Source organism: Phoca vitulina, unplaced genomic scaffold (genome assembly GCF_004348235.1).
Source record: "Phoca vitulina isolate PV1807 unplaced genomic scaffold, GSC_HSeal_1.0 scaffold54, whole genome shotgun sequence".
Taxonomy (NCBI): Eukaryota; Metazoa; Chordata; class Mammalia; order Carnivora; family Phocidae; genus Phoca; species Phoca vitulina.
Window position 1 is genome coordinate 6203554 of NW_022589757.1, and position 15262 is coordinate 6218815.

The window sequence follows — 15262 nt, forward strand, 5'->3', positions numbered from 1 at the left end:
AGCCCTTATAACAACCCATTATTATAGATGTAGAACCAAAGCAGTGAAGCCAGGACTTGAATACAGTTCCATCTGCCCCAAATTCTGCATTATTCAAAATGACAAAATATGGCCTCCCGATTATGTGGTCATAATTCTTAAATTATGGTTGATGCTTAACATTAGCATAACTAATGGTGAGAAGTGAGAGAAAGGGGGGATAAGATATGCCAACGCAAATTCCAAAATGGAAAATATGCTGTAATTATGGGAGTGAGATAAAACTGTGAATAATACATGAATTCCAGTATGCAAACTGTGAAACTTAGATACCAGTTCTGTTTTCTGTGACAATGTAAAATGGCAATTTTTATAGCAATTTAATAATCACTGGTGCTCTGCCTATGCAAATGTGTCTGTCTTTGTCAACATTTACTCGTGGAAATTAGTGCTTACTTGGATAGTTGAGCTGTGGTTAGAAGCTATCACTACTGCAACCAAATAATGTAGGCTCTATGAAAAAAAAAATCTATCACACTGTAGACTGTGTCCCTGGAGGTACCATTCTGGAATAAATTTCGGTACTCTAAACTAATGCAACATTTGTGTATTTACCGGTTTTTCTGTCTAGCAATCATGGCTGAAGTCTAAAAATTCTTAGGATTATACCAAAAAGACTGTCAGATTTAAGTAAGTACAACTCAGGAATTATGTAATTTCTGAAAATTATAGAGCATGAAAACGTTCAGTTTATTCAGTGATTATCTACAGCCCTAACTTTTCTTTTGAAATTAACTAGGGATTTGTAAAATATGAACTTTAAGTTTAGCTGCTGAAAGCTTCCAAATTAAAAATATACTTTTTCTAGAAATTTATAGGCTAATATCCCTGATGAACATAGATGCAAAAATCCTCAACAAAACTTTAGCAAACCAAATGTAACCATACATTAAAAGGATCATACACCATGAGCAAGTGGGTTTTACTCCTGGGATGCAAGGATGGTTCACTATACACAAATCAATATATGTGATATACCACATTAACAAAATGAAGGATAAAAATCACATGATCATCCCAGCCTAAGTGTTGGTCAGCAGATGAATGGATAAAGAAAATATGGTGTATGTATACACAGTGGAATATTATTCAACCTTTAAAAAGAAGGAAATGCTGCTATTTGCAACTGGATGAACCTGGAGGGCATTATGCTAAGTGAAATAAGCCAGGCAAAGACAAATAATGCATAACATTAAAAAAAAAAAAGTTGAACCCATAGAAAGAGTAGAATGGTGGTTGCCAGGGGCTGGAGAGTGGGGGAAATGGAAAGAGGTTGGTAAAAGGGTACAAGGTTTTTGTGATAAGATAAATAAGGTCTGAAGATTGAATATATAACATGGTGATTATAGTTGCTAGCACTGTATTGTATAATTGACATTTGCTGATAAAGTAGAACTTAAGTATTCTCATTTTAAAAAAAGAAAAAGTAAAGAAGATAAAAAAAAATCTGCCTTCTACTTGTTCTTGATCACTCTTCTGACCCAGAAGAAAACCCATTCAATTTTTAAGAATATCCTATGGAGTTATTTGTAATATACTTTGATAGTATTTTGATGGGGATTGCATTGAATGTAGTTACTGTAAGAGATACAAAGACAAATAAGATCCAGTTTCTGCTATAAAAAAAACCTAAAATCAAGTGAAAGAAAAATCAAGTGGAGAAGGGCTAAAACATGTTTATAAATCATTATAACAAGAGACACGAGATGATCTGCTCCAGATGAGATACACAGTGCACGAGAATTGTTTATGTGACTGGAGAAGGAGGCAGTTATCTTGAATTTCCATGGGCTGGTCAGGGCAGAGAAGTACTTTGCCTATCCTGGCATTATTGGTCCTCTACAGACTGTGTGCCATGAATCCACGAGCCATATATGCTTTGCTCTTTTCAGTAGTTCCGGTGCCTAGGATATAGAAGATGATCAATAAATATGTTTTGAATATGTTCATTCATTATTTTACTAATTCATTCAATCTTTTGTATTGTCCCCATTTCTCTTCCAGAGTCACTAAATTCTCATGTTTGTTTTGTTTTGTTTTGAATTGCCAAGGAATTATTTTTAAAAATCAATGTGTTACCAAGACAGAACACTCTTAGCAGAAGGGAATGATCTAACCCAAAGGGACCTGCGCATGTTCATTTTTATTTGGAAAAGGAAGAGAAGATGATAGCAGAATCAGATAGGGATTCATGAGTTGATTTGTTTTTTGTTTGTTTATCAGAAGTTTAAGATCCCGGAAGGATTTCTGCAGAGCACAACTCTAGATGTACAACAAGTTCTACTTTTTGGAAAGGAGGATTTCAGATAGTGACTTCAAAGAGAAAAACAGTAAAACACCTAAAAGACAGCTTCCCTAATGTATAATTTTTCTTTAGATTGTTCCCATATTTATGCATTTACTTCTAACTCTGTAACTCATGTGTCAAGTGTCTTTGAAGACTCAGGTTAGAGGAAATTTGTTAAAAATTCTCTACCTTCCTCATTTGCAAAGTAAAACTCAAGTGAACACATTTCTTTTTCTCCCTTTAATTTGAATTGGAATAAATGAATTTTTAAACTTCCAACTCACAACTCCATTTTATTGTATTATGTGGCTTTCCTGAATTTGTAGGCAGGTGGCATGAGGTTAGCAATGCCATTTATGCAAGGCAGTGATAGTCCTCTGTTCTAGAAGCTATTCCTAGCTAGTTGCAAAGAACATCTGCTTCTGGGGCCATAAGTGGTATTTGAGGAAGAGGTGCTGACTCTAGAGACTGGTCCAAAAAACCTGGAAAGTGATAGATCATAGGTCACTGCTTCCTTCCAGGATCAAGAAGAAAGAAATGATGCAAAAAAGAAGACAAGACATTAATGCATTTAGCATCCAAGTCTGGAGTTGATGATTCAAGCAACTCCAGAGACTGGGGACTTTCTAGACTCACGGGACACTGGCAAGCCCTTCAACCAGGGCTGATTATTCACTCTGGGATAAGAGAGTTCATCCACCCATACCTAAAATTGTTTTTCTTGTTCACTTTTTTCTTCTAGGTCAGTGTATTCTAAAGCAGATTCACATTCTCTATAAATCTGTGGAGTATTTTCCATGGAAATTTAGGAGGGGAATTAAGAAAACCAAACTCTGTAAAGATTAAGAATTCAGATGTTATCCATTGAGGAATATGAATTCTGCTTCAGATTATTTATAGACACGTGTACAGCATTTTTTTATACTTCTCCATATACATTTCATTTCAATTGGTCTCAAAAGAATTCATTGTGTAAATAAATGGTGGCAAGCCTGAGATCTCATACCACATTAAACACAAAGTGTTAATGGTTTAAAGTGTGTGAGCTCGTTTATGATTGCTAATTGGGAACTTGTGCCTAATTAAATGTGGAGTACTATCAGATTATGTCAATGTCCATATTTCATGTTGAATTTAGGAGATTTGTACACATCTGACAGGTTAGCAGGTATGTCAAGAGCCCTAGCGAAGACATCAAAAGAAAATCATGTAATTTAACTCCTAGAGAATAGGGAAACGACAATAAAAACTGGATGTGTCATTTGCCCTGTGGTCCTGAAAGCTGCATACATCCCAACTGCAAGAGAATTAAAAAATAGTTTAGCCTTCCACACTCTGGCTAGATTCTCCTCTCAAACCATATCATGGTCAAGATGGAAAGTACCTTTACTTTTACATTGTATAAGGTTAAGGTGTACAACATAATGATTTTATATGTGTGTATTGTAAAATAATTGCCATAAGTTTAGTTAACATTCATCACCTCATCTAGTTACAATTTTTTCCCCTGTGATGAGCTTTTTAAAAAAAGATGTTATTTATTTTTTTGAGAGAGAATGAAGGAGGTGGGGAGAGGGAGAGGGAGAAGCAGGCTCCCTGGGACCCTGGGAACCCTGGGATCATGACCTGAGCCTAAGGCAGACGTGTAACCAACTGAGCCACCCAGGCGCCCCCTTGTGATGAGAACTTTTAAGATCTACTCTCTTAGAAAATTTCAAATATACATTATTAATTATAGTCATCATATTGCACATTTCCTCCCCAGAACTTAATTATCTTATAACTAGAAATTTGTGCCTTTTGCCACCTTACCAAATTCCTCCACCCTTATACCCCTCCACCCCTTTGTATCATTTAGCATAATTCCCTCAAGGTCCATCCACATTGTCACAAATGACAAGATTTTGATTTGGGGGTCTCTTTGGCTCAGTGGTCAGGATACAGACACTTCAAAGCGTCTGTGATTTCCCATAGACTTCTAATATTCTTTGGCATCTCAGAATGCTGAAATCAGGTTGCCATATACAATGCCTCATACAGAGTCTCTTGCAGAAATACCACTGAATTTCTTTCTTATAAGGTATTTTCCAGGTACTTAGGCAAGAAATGCAAATGATAGAGGAAAAATGTTTAAAATGAGCTTAAGAATCTTCATTATATAGAATGCAGTCACCAACTATTCTTAATATCCATGGAACACTACATAAGAGAAGAGCTTAATGATTAGGAAAGGATGTTTTAGTTAATGTTATATCAGTTTACATATGCATCTTTCAAGAACTTTCAAATATAACATCTTATAAGATTCATCCCTACATCAAAGTAGGATGGAAGATCTTTATCATTCTGTATTTACAGCCAATGACTATGGTGTTCAGGAAGACTGGATCTTGCATCACACAGCTTGTACACAGCAGATCCATGACAAGACCAAACTACTGATGCTTGTCCTGGGGCTCTTTATGCTCCACCAAAAACTGCCTTTCCACATTGGGAAATACATTTTTTTTATTATTATGTTATGTTAATCACCATACATTACATCAGTAGTTTTTGATGTAGTGTTCCATGATTCATTGTTTTCATATAACACCCAGTGCTCCATGCAGAACGTGCGCTCGTTAATACCCATCACCAGGCTAACCCATCCCCCCACCCCCCTCCCCTCTGAACCCTCAGTTTGTTTTTCAGAGTCCATAGTCTCTCATGGTTCATCTCCCCCTCCGATTTGGGAAATACATTTTTTAAAAATAAAGGCTATTGTGGAGAAGATATACAAATGACAAATAAGCACATGAAAAGATGCTCCACACCATATGTCATCGAGGAAATGCAAATGAAAACAATAATGAGATACCACCCAACATCAGAATGGCCAAAATCCGGAACATTGATGATACCAAGTGCTAGCAAGGATGTAGAGCAATAGGAACTCTCCTTTACTGCTGGTGGGAATGCAAAATGGCACAGCTTCGCAGTTTCTTACAAAACTTAACATACCTTATGATCCAGCAATCACACTCCTTGGTATTTATCCAAAGGAATTAAAAAGTTATATCCGCACAAAACCTGCACAAGGATGTTTATACTAGCTTGATTCATAATTGCCAAAACTTGGAAGCAATCAAGATGTCCTTCAGTAGTTGAGTGGATAAATAAACTGTGGTACATCTAGTCAGCAGATGTATTATTATGTATTATGTATTATTCAGCACTGACAAGAAATGAGCTATCAGGCCATTAAAAGGCATGGAGGAACCTTAATGCACATTATGAAGTGAAAGAAGCCAAACTAAAAAGGCTACATACTATATGGTTCCATCTATATGACATTCTGAAAAACACAAAACCATGAAGATAATAAAAAAGATCAGTGGTTGCCAATGAGGGGTGGGGGTGGTGGCATAAATAGGCAAAGCACAGAGGATTTTTAGGGCACTGAAAATACTCTGTATGATATTATAATGATAGAGACACATCATTATACATTTGTCCAAACCCATATAATTTACAACACCAAGAGTGAACCTTATGGTAAACTATGGACTTTGGGTGATTATGATATGTTGATGTAGGTTCATCCTTGGTTAAAAAATAATGTGCCATTCTGATGAGTGATGTTGATAATGAGAGAGGCTATGCATATGTGGGGACAGGTAGTATATGGGGAATCTCTCTACCTTCCTCTCAATTTTTTTTGTAAACGTAATATTCTACAAAGCTAAAGTCTTTTTTTTTTTAAATGAAGGCTACTAAAAACTGAAATCACTTCCAAAGATAACTATTAGAAATTCCTTTAGTTGAGTACTTTAAATGCAGCTGATTGCTGAAGGCAGAGAACTAAATTAGATATCACATAGTATTAATACCCTAGAATCCTAATGCTATCGCTACAAGAAAAATCTATGTTCTCTATGGAAAGTCATCCAGTTAATGAATTAGTTGGGTTAAGAGAAACATAAAAGACCGCATGGTGCAATGGAAAGTGCTAACTAAACCAAAAGTTCTGGCATATAGTCCTGGATTATTCACTAAATAGGTGTGTAAACCTAAACACATCATGTTATTTTTGTAGTCACAGTTTTCCTGAGCTACAAAATTCGTAAGAAATGGTGGCATAATCTGTAGGATCCCTTCTGGCTCTAAGAAGCTATGATTCTTCCTCCTGTTTCTATTAATTCAACAAATAATTGCCTTCAATAGCCTCAACTAATCTGAACTCTGCATTCAAGGAGGAAAAAAGAAAGAAAAGAAGCAGATCTTATTTCTATGTGTTTTTTTCATTCTTATTTGTGCTTATACTTTGCACCTCATTCAATTGATCATTTAAAAAAACATTTAATGACAATCAGACCCCAGGAACTCAAAATATGTATTCTTCACTGAACTCAGGTCTCAATAGAAATCAACCAGATTTTTTTCAGATGTCAGGGAATTAAGATCCATGGTCATTTCATTCCCAAGAACCAATGTTTCATCTAACTTCGAATCCTTGTGGATGAGATCCAAATGCAAAGTCTCTTCCAATGTTAAAGAAGACTCTGTGCTTGGATCAGCTCCATTGAAAGCATGGGGATGATGAGAAACCAGCCCAATTTCAGAATACAACAGAATAAATCAAATTAAGGAACATTCTGTAATATTTAGCCCATTATAGAACACTTTTAATAGGTTCTTTTGGCCATGGAAGAATTTTTTTTCAAAGTCAGTATTCCTTTTAAATTCTACGTTTCCATTCTAATTGATCTTCATGGTCTTGCCATAGTAATTGCAATATGTCCAAATATATGAAAGACCTAATTTAAAGAATATAGTCTGGGAATGTTTGAAAAACATTTATTGCATATATCAGCACAATATTTGCTTTCAATCATTCAAAATATTCAAAATATTGCAATATGCAACAAAAACCATTTTAATTAGCATATAACAAAAGTATAATTAAAATCTTTTCAGAGTAACCCAACAGATCAGTCTACAGTGTAAATATGGAAAAGGAAATGACATTATAAAGCAAGAAAATTAAAGATTAGAAACTGGTCTTGACACTATTTAATAGAGTTCTATTTCCATCTTTCATTTTTAACAGAAAGCGATCCTTTCTAGCTTTTGAGTTAATGCTATGCTTGGCCTTATTCCATTTCCTCTTACTCCCCAACCTCCCACACCACAATTCATTGTGGCCTTTGGTTATGTTGCCCCCCATCCTGAGTCACACCCACATTCACTCAATCTTCTGAGCATTGCTAGAGAAAGCTGGAAATTGTGCCATGTGTTTATTAATTTGTAAGCTCACAGGGTTCTCATGGTTTAAGTTTGCCCCATAATCATGTAGTCTCTTGCTCCCACAGGCTGTTCTCAGAATTCTACCCCTCTGATGTCCTCACTTCTTTCCATAAATGGAACTCTACCTTCCTTTTTATTCCTTGCTACCTCTGTATGACTCAGAGCCACATCTTTTACACAGTCTCAAAGCACATATTCATAGCTTGCTGGACCTCTTGTTCTTCCATCTTATCTCAGAGAAAAAGCTGTACCTCCTCTTTCACAAGGCTAGTCCCTGTTGTAGTCATCTCTGTCCTATAAATCCCGGTATCCTCCTGAACTTTCTGATGCTCTAATGCACATTATTTCCTGTTGCATCTTTAATCTTTTACTCCCTACTGATTTCTTACCTTGTAAATCTGCTCAAATGTCCTAATGGGCTGCTGCACACACACACACACACCCTTCTTTTTTAACCCTCTTTTTAGTTTGACTCAGTAATTAATGTGTTATCTTCACGCTCTCTTATCTTCTTAAGTCTGATCTGATTTTGGTTGCTACCTTGACTGGATCTTTTTTCTTTTTTTTTTTAAGATTTACTTATTTATTTTGAAAGAGAGAGAGAGAGGAGGCGCAGAGGGAGCGAATCTTTCAAGCAGACTCCCTGCTGAGTGAGGAGACCGACACAGGGCTCCATCCCACAACACATGAGATCAAGACAGGAGCCAAAACCAAGAGTCAGATGTTTAACCGACTGAGCCACCCAGGTGCCCCTGGATCTTTTTCTCAATGGTTACCAGTGACTTTTTAAATACCAAATCCAAAGGTCTTTCTTTCAGTCATTATTTTCCTAGATTACTTTTATCTTCTTCTAAAATAACTTTCCTCACTTAGTTTCTGTGATTCCACGTGGACCTAGTTCTTATTTTACCTTTAAAGTTTTCTTTTAGGGGCACCTGGGTGGCTCAGTCATTAAGTGTCTGCCTTCGGCTCAGGTCATGATCCCAGGGTCCTGGGATCGAGCCCTGCATCAGGCTCCCTGCTCCACAGGAAGCCTGCTTCTCCCTCTCCCACTCCCCCTGCTTGTGTTCCCTTTCTCACTATGTCTCTCTCTGTCAAATAAATAAATAAAATCTTTAAAAAAAATAAATAACGTTTTCTTTTGAATGAAAGTCAGTGGTTTCTCTACTTCTCTTTATTCCCTCCTTGAACATGGACATTCATTTTGTATAACCTTTTTGCTTTTCTCTCAGGAATCTCATCCATTGTCATGACTTAATAGGACACCTCTGCCAAATCTTCAGTCTTAAATTCACTCTTTATCTTTGTCTATCAATTAGATACTTCTTACTGAAAGTCTACAATTACTTCAAACTCTCAATATCTTAAACTAGATCTATATATTTTTTTGGCAAAACCAGTTTATTCTTTATATATATGTTATTGGAAACATTATTTTCCTATCAACCTAAGGCCAAAGCTTTTGAAGATTTTTTTTAAAGATTTTATTTATTTATTTGAGACACAGAGAGAGAGCATGAGCAGGGGGAGGGGCGGAGGGAGAGGGAGAAGTAGACTACCCACTGAGCAGGGAGCCTGATGTGGGACTCGATCCCAGGGCCTTGAGATCATGACCTGAGCCAAAGGCAGATGCTTAATTGACTGAGCCACCCAGGTGCCCCCAAAAGCTTTTGAATCTCATTCAAAAAAATAATACAATATAGACCAGACTATAAGAGCTTTAAGAGAACTAGATGCAAAGTCCTAAGGATTATGACTGAGAAATTAAATCTGAGCAATTGGGGAAGATTTGGAAGTTTCAGAAGAAAATCTTAGATATTTTATAAGATTGAAGAGCCTAAATCCTATTTCTATGTTTTTTACATAAACAAACAAAAATCCATATAATCTTTTTCCCTGTTTAAAAAAAAGCAAGTATTTATTGCCAAATCCTATTATCTTCCTTTACAATGATTTAGCATTCCCTTCTCTTTCTCTATCAGATAACATATTTGTGATTCTCACATCTGTTTACTCATTTATTCAATAACTTGTCGGTCAGCATTCACTGTGCTGGAGCTTGACTTCTTGGTGCTTTTTTAATATAATAAGTAGATAATTATAATTTTCTCCCAAAGACTTCTGTTCCCAGAATTTTCCTTTAAGTGCCATATTAATCCTCCGAAAACATCTCTTCATGCATTCACTACTCTGTTAAAGAGCCTTTTAGTTGGGGCGCCTGGGTGGCTCAGTCATTAAGCATCTGCCTTCAGCTCAGGTCATGGTCCCAGGGTCCTGGGATCGAGCTCCACATCGGGCTCTCTGCTCGGCGGGAAGCCTGCTTCTCCCTCTCCCACTCACCCTGCTTATGTTCCCTCTCTCGCTGTGTCTCTCTCTGTCAAATAAATAAAATCTTAAAAAAAAAAAAAAGCTTTTTAGTTATCAAGACCAGTCTAACTTCCTTTGTTTCACATCTGACATTCTTAATCTGAATGCTCCACTCTGTCTGCTCAGAGGCTCCTTCCCAACCTTTTTTTTTCCTTCTGAATTTTTATTTAAATTCTAGTTAGTTAACATATAGTATAATATTGGTTTTGGTGCTCATCATAACAAGTACTTGCCTTAACACCTGTCATCTGTTTAGCCATCCCCCATCCACCTCCCTCCATCAAGCCTTAGTTTGTTCTCCATTGTTAAGAGTCTTATAGTTTGCTTCTCTTTTTGCCCCTTACCATCTGTTTTGTTTCCTAAATTCCACATGTGAGTGAAATCATATGGTATTTGTCTTTGTCTGATTGACTTATTTCATTTAGCATAATACATTCTAGCTCCATCCATGTCATTGCAAATGGCAAGATTTCATTCTTTTTGATGGCTGAGTAATATTCCATTGTGTGTGTGTGTGTGTGTGTGTGTGTGTGTGTGTGTGTGTGTGTATACACATACAACATCTTCTTTATCCATTCTCCAGTTGATGGACATTTGGGTTCTTTCCATAGTTTGGTTATTGTTGATAATGCTGCTGTAAACATCGAGGTGCCTACACCCCTTTGAATCTGTATTGTTGTATCCTTTGGGGTAAATACCTACTAGTGCAATTGCTGGATTGTGGGGGTAGTTCTATATTTAACTTTTTGAGGAACCTCCATACTGTTTTCCAGAGCGGCTGCACCAGTTAGCATTCCCACCAACAGTTTAAGACGGTTCCCCTTTCTCCACATCCTCGCCAACATCTGTCATTTCCTCTGTTGTTAATTTTAGCCATTCTGATCAGTGTGAGGTGGTATCTCATTGAGGTTTTGATTTGGATTTCCCTGATGATGAGTGATGTGGAGCATCTTTTTATGTGTCTGCTAGCCCTCTGGAATTCTTCTTTGGAAAAATGTTTATTCATGTCTTCTGCCCACTTCTTAACTGGATTACTTATTTTTTGGGTGTTGAGTTTGATAAGTACGTTATAGATTTTGAATACTAGTCCTTTATCAGATATGTCATTTGCAAATATCTTTTCCCATTCCGTAGGCTGCCTTTTAGTTTTGTTGATTGTTTCCTTCACTGCGCAGAAACATTTTATCTTGATGAAGTCCCAATAGTTCATTTTTGCTTTTGTTTCCCTTGTCTCCAGCAATGTGCCTAACTTTCTTTCATATCAAAATACTCCTCTCCCATCTCTCTGTTGTAACCATGCCATATACATTCCAGCTTCCAAGGCATTTCTTCACACTTCTTGCCAAGAATACCCTTCATCATCTCCTCCCCTTTAAATCCCTCTCTTCTTTTTAAGGTCAGGCCAATTTCCACCTTCCCCATTAGGCCATCAACAGGCACCTCAGTCTTCAGTGTCTTCTTTCTCATCTGAACTCTGGTGGCACTATTTTCTTCCTTCCATCAGCAATTTCTACATGATATCCTATATCACTATGTATTTTTTTCACATGTATGAATGCAGTCTACCTTCCTAATTATATTATAAGGCCACAAAGGACAAGTTACTTTTTTGTGTTCCTGACATCTAAAATGGTACTTAAAAACATCAAGTAAACAAAGCAAGGGATTAATACTTATAAGTTGACAACCACTTTTTCAATGAAATAAAAATTTTATTTTCTCTCTCTTTTTTTTTTAAGATTTTATTTATTTATTTAATTGACAGAGAGAGAGACAGTGAGAGAGGGAACACAAGCAGGGGGAGTGGGAGAGGGAGAAGCAGGCATCCCGCCGAACAGGAAGCCTGATGCAGGGCTCGATCCTAGGACCCTGGGATCATGACCTGAGCCAAAGGCGGTCTCTTAACCACCTGAGCCACCCAGGCATCCCTTTATTTTCTCTTATTCCCAAAAGATACCATGGACAGGGTCAACACATTGCAGTATATTTTACAAATCTCTGAAAAGGAAGCATACCTTTGAAGCACAAATGTTGTGCAAGGAGTATTATTTGTAAGCTTCTCTGTAGTGCATACCTCCACTGAATTTAGTGAGTTATGTGCAAAACTCTGTGGTAGGTACTGTGGGAAGGCAAGATAAATGTGATAACCTTCCCCTTAAGGAGCTACAATCTTATAAAGACATGTGCATATGTCCCTATCTTTTAGATCTGGCAGTGAGTGGTCTTATGAGACATACATAGAGTGGCCAAATGATGAAAGTGAAAAAGTCTTCCTAGAGGAATTGGAGACACCTGTGAAGAAATTGGGTAGAAGTTGGGAGTTGTTAATTAATTAGTTTTGTTTTAAACATTATTTATTTTGGCTTAAATGATAACTAATTAATAAGTTACTTGGTCAATTAAATAACTACCAAAGGTTTTTTGTTTAGTTTTATGCAAAACATTCATGTTCTGGATGTTTTATATTTTAGTAACATATAATATTTAGTCTAATCTTTATGAAATGAATTGGTGTGGGTAATGTTAAGTTTTGAACTTTGAGAATTGTATAACTTTTCATGGGCTGGAGGACTGAGAAGATCCAGAAAGATCTGATAGTTTAGTTCCTTACAACATGTACACAAACCACAGATAAAACAACACTGGCAGTTGAGGTAGGAAAAGGGAATAGAGTATAGCATTCAGGATACCAAAAACACATATTTCAAACTACAAAAATCATAAAATGAAGTAAAAGGGATCTTTGAAGGGGTATAGATGAACTTGAAAGCGCTTTAAAAAATAGGAGTGGAATCATTTTTCTTATAATAATAGAAAACACATAGCCATAATTGATATAATGAGTTCTTTGAGTCACCGTTGGAATATTTTGAATATATGAGCCACCTTAGTTCTACTCTTGTTTCCATAAGAAAGCATATAATATGCTTTTTAAATTATAATAGTCTCATATTATATATGGTATTTCTCTTAACATATCAAATTTCAGAAATAGTGCTAGGCTTATGTATCAACCCCTTTTGAAATGTAATTACTTAGTTATTCCTATGAAAGATCAATGTCAAGGTAGGTTTAGTTTTATAGCAAGTTACCTTTGATGACATATTTTGTATTTATATCAAATATTTTTTAAAGGTGTACTTTGTTTCTAAAACAGACATGAAATATTTGTGATAATTTCTGGACTCATTATCTGACACATTTTACAGAGCACTTTCTCTGCTTACTCTGCTGGGCTGTAGAGTCATCCTAACATGAAGCAAGCTTGGCCCCAACCTTAGGTAATTCACAATCTGATGGGGGAGATAAAATTGCAGACAAATAATCAAAATATAGTGATCTAAAAAATTCAGCCTAGGGCATTTAGGGATGCTTCACAGAGGAATTAATATTTTAATGAGATCTTGAGAATATGTAAGAAGGAAAGTGGAAGGCTTCAAAAAGAAGGTGTATTTTGGGTGGGATTTCATAGAATTTGTGTAAGTGGAAGGAGCTTTTTTTCCCTCAGAGATGGTGAATAATTTTGCAAGAACTTCAATTTACTAGAAAAAAAAAATCTAGATACAAATCTACTAAGCACAAAAAATTATGACATATTTGTCCCAAATCAGAAGCATAAGCAAAGTTTTATGTCAGATTTGCCCGGCTTTAATCTTCTTATGCCACAGCTTCATAGGATTCCAGTTCTTTAAAACTGAGTGGCAAAATCCAAAGAGTTATCCAGCATTATAAGAAAAATGTATCAGCTCCTAAGAAAGTAAAATGCTGAATCAGTTTCCATAGAGTGAATAGAGATAGCTCTGAATTCCATCACATCTGTAGAGATGTGATAGAGCAGCAAATTGTCAATCTAATTCATGATTTCTCAGTCTTGATGAGATTGACATCAAGGACAAGATAATTCTTTCTTGCGGAAGACTGTCCTGAGCACTGCAGGATGTTTAGCATTATCCCTGGCCTCTACCCTCTAGATTCCAGTAACACTCCACTCCCCAGTAGTGACAACCAAATATGACTCCAGACATTGACAGATATCCCTTGGGGAACAAAGTCATGTCTGGCTGAAAATCACTGATCTAATCAATATATAATTATGTCTCCCAGAAATGGGGCTCAGAGTAATGACATGGATAAATGAGTGATGAAGATAGCAACAGCACTGCTCACTTCCAAGTGTGTACCTGCCCAGTCCAGATTATTTACACCCATCCTGGGGCCAGTGACACAAGACATACTTTGGGACCTTCACAATCTTTGCCTCAATGGTTCCCTCGGATTTAGAAACAGAAACCCAATATTTAATCCAGGAAAATATCTTTATAATGCACAATTTATGAAGAGGCAAAAAAAAAAAAAAAAAAAGAGTCCTGAATTTTTGGCCCACTGAGAATTAATTTAACCAAACTCAGAAGTAGATCAATCAAGGGGAACAATTGAAACACAAGATAGCAGTAAAATGAAACCCATCATCATATCCTAGGAAACCAATAAGTCTTTGAATATGGCAAATGGAAATAAATGTAATGTTCCCAACAGAAGAGAGGTGGGAAGTGAGTTAACCAGCAGGGGCTTGAGAATTTGGCTAAAGAGAATGTCCCACAGGAAAGGAGCTTCTAGGGCTCCCAGCCAGGACCAGTGTTCCCATGGCCTTGGCCTGCTGGCAACCAAAGGGACAGCTGCAGCCCAGGAGGAGCCAGCCTTGCCCTTTGGTCGTTCAATCCACCGTGACAATCTATGTGCACCTTTGGTGCTCCTCTCCCTAGCCTTAAAGCCATACAGTCTGTAAATATCAACATTTGTTGAAAAGCTAGAGATGCTAGCTTTTAAGAAGAGTGAAAATGCAGCCTGCTATTATGTGAGCTGATCCAACTGCTTTATCCAAGGAGAAAGTTTTCAAAATGGCTTATAGCTGAGATATTACCTTTCTCTTAGTGTTCAGCACAAGCAGGAGCCACAGAAGCCAGGTTATTCCAAACAAGCCCATTTTTTTTTTCAATCTGAAAAGACAAACTAGGAAAATGTCATGAAAGCAGAAGAACAAAACAGAAGAGTTTTCATTACTGCTGGTGATGTAGGGAATACACTGATGAGTGTTATTTCCCTGCTTAGTGATGGTCTTCTCTTATGAAACACCTTTCTTCTTTGGGTTTATATATTGCTTAATGTGTTTTCTGCTGTTAAGGGTAGAGATTCTAGTCTTACTAGATCACAACCTCCCAGATCAATTTTAAACCAGCATGTGCTCTAGGAAACAGCCCACTCAAGGGCTAATCTCATTCTGTT

General features: G+C 36.8%; 1 protein-coding gene across 3 annotated transcripts in view; it reads left to right on the top strand.

The window, feature by feature from the left end:
- Window positions 1-15262, top strand: part of GREM2 (gremlin 2, DAN family BMP antagonist) — a 107671-nt gene that overhangs the window by 46549 nt on the left and 45860 nt on the right. The gene's annotated exons all lie outside the window — the stretch shown is intronic.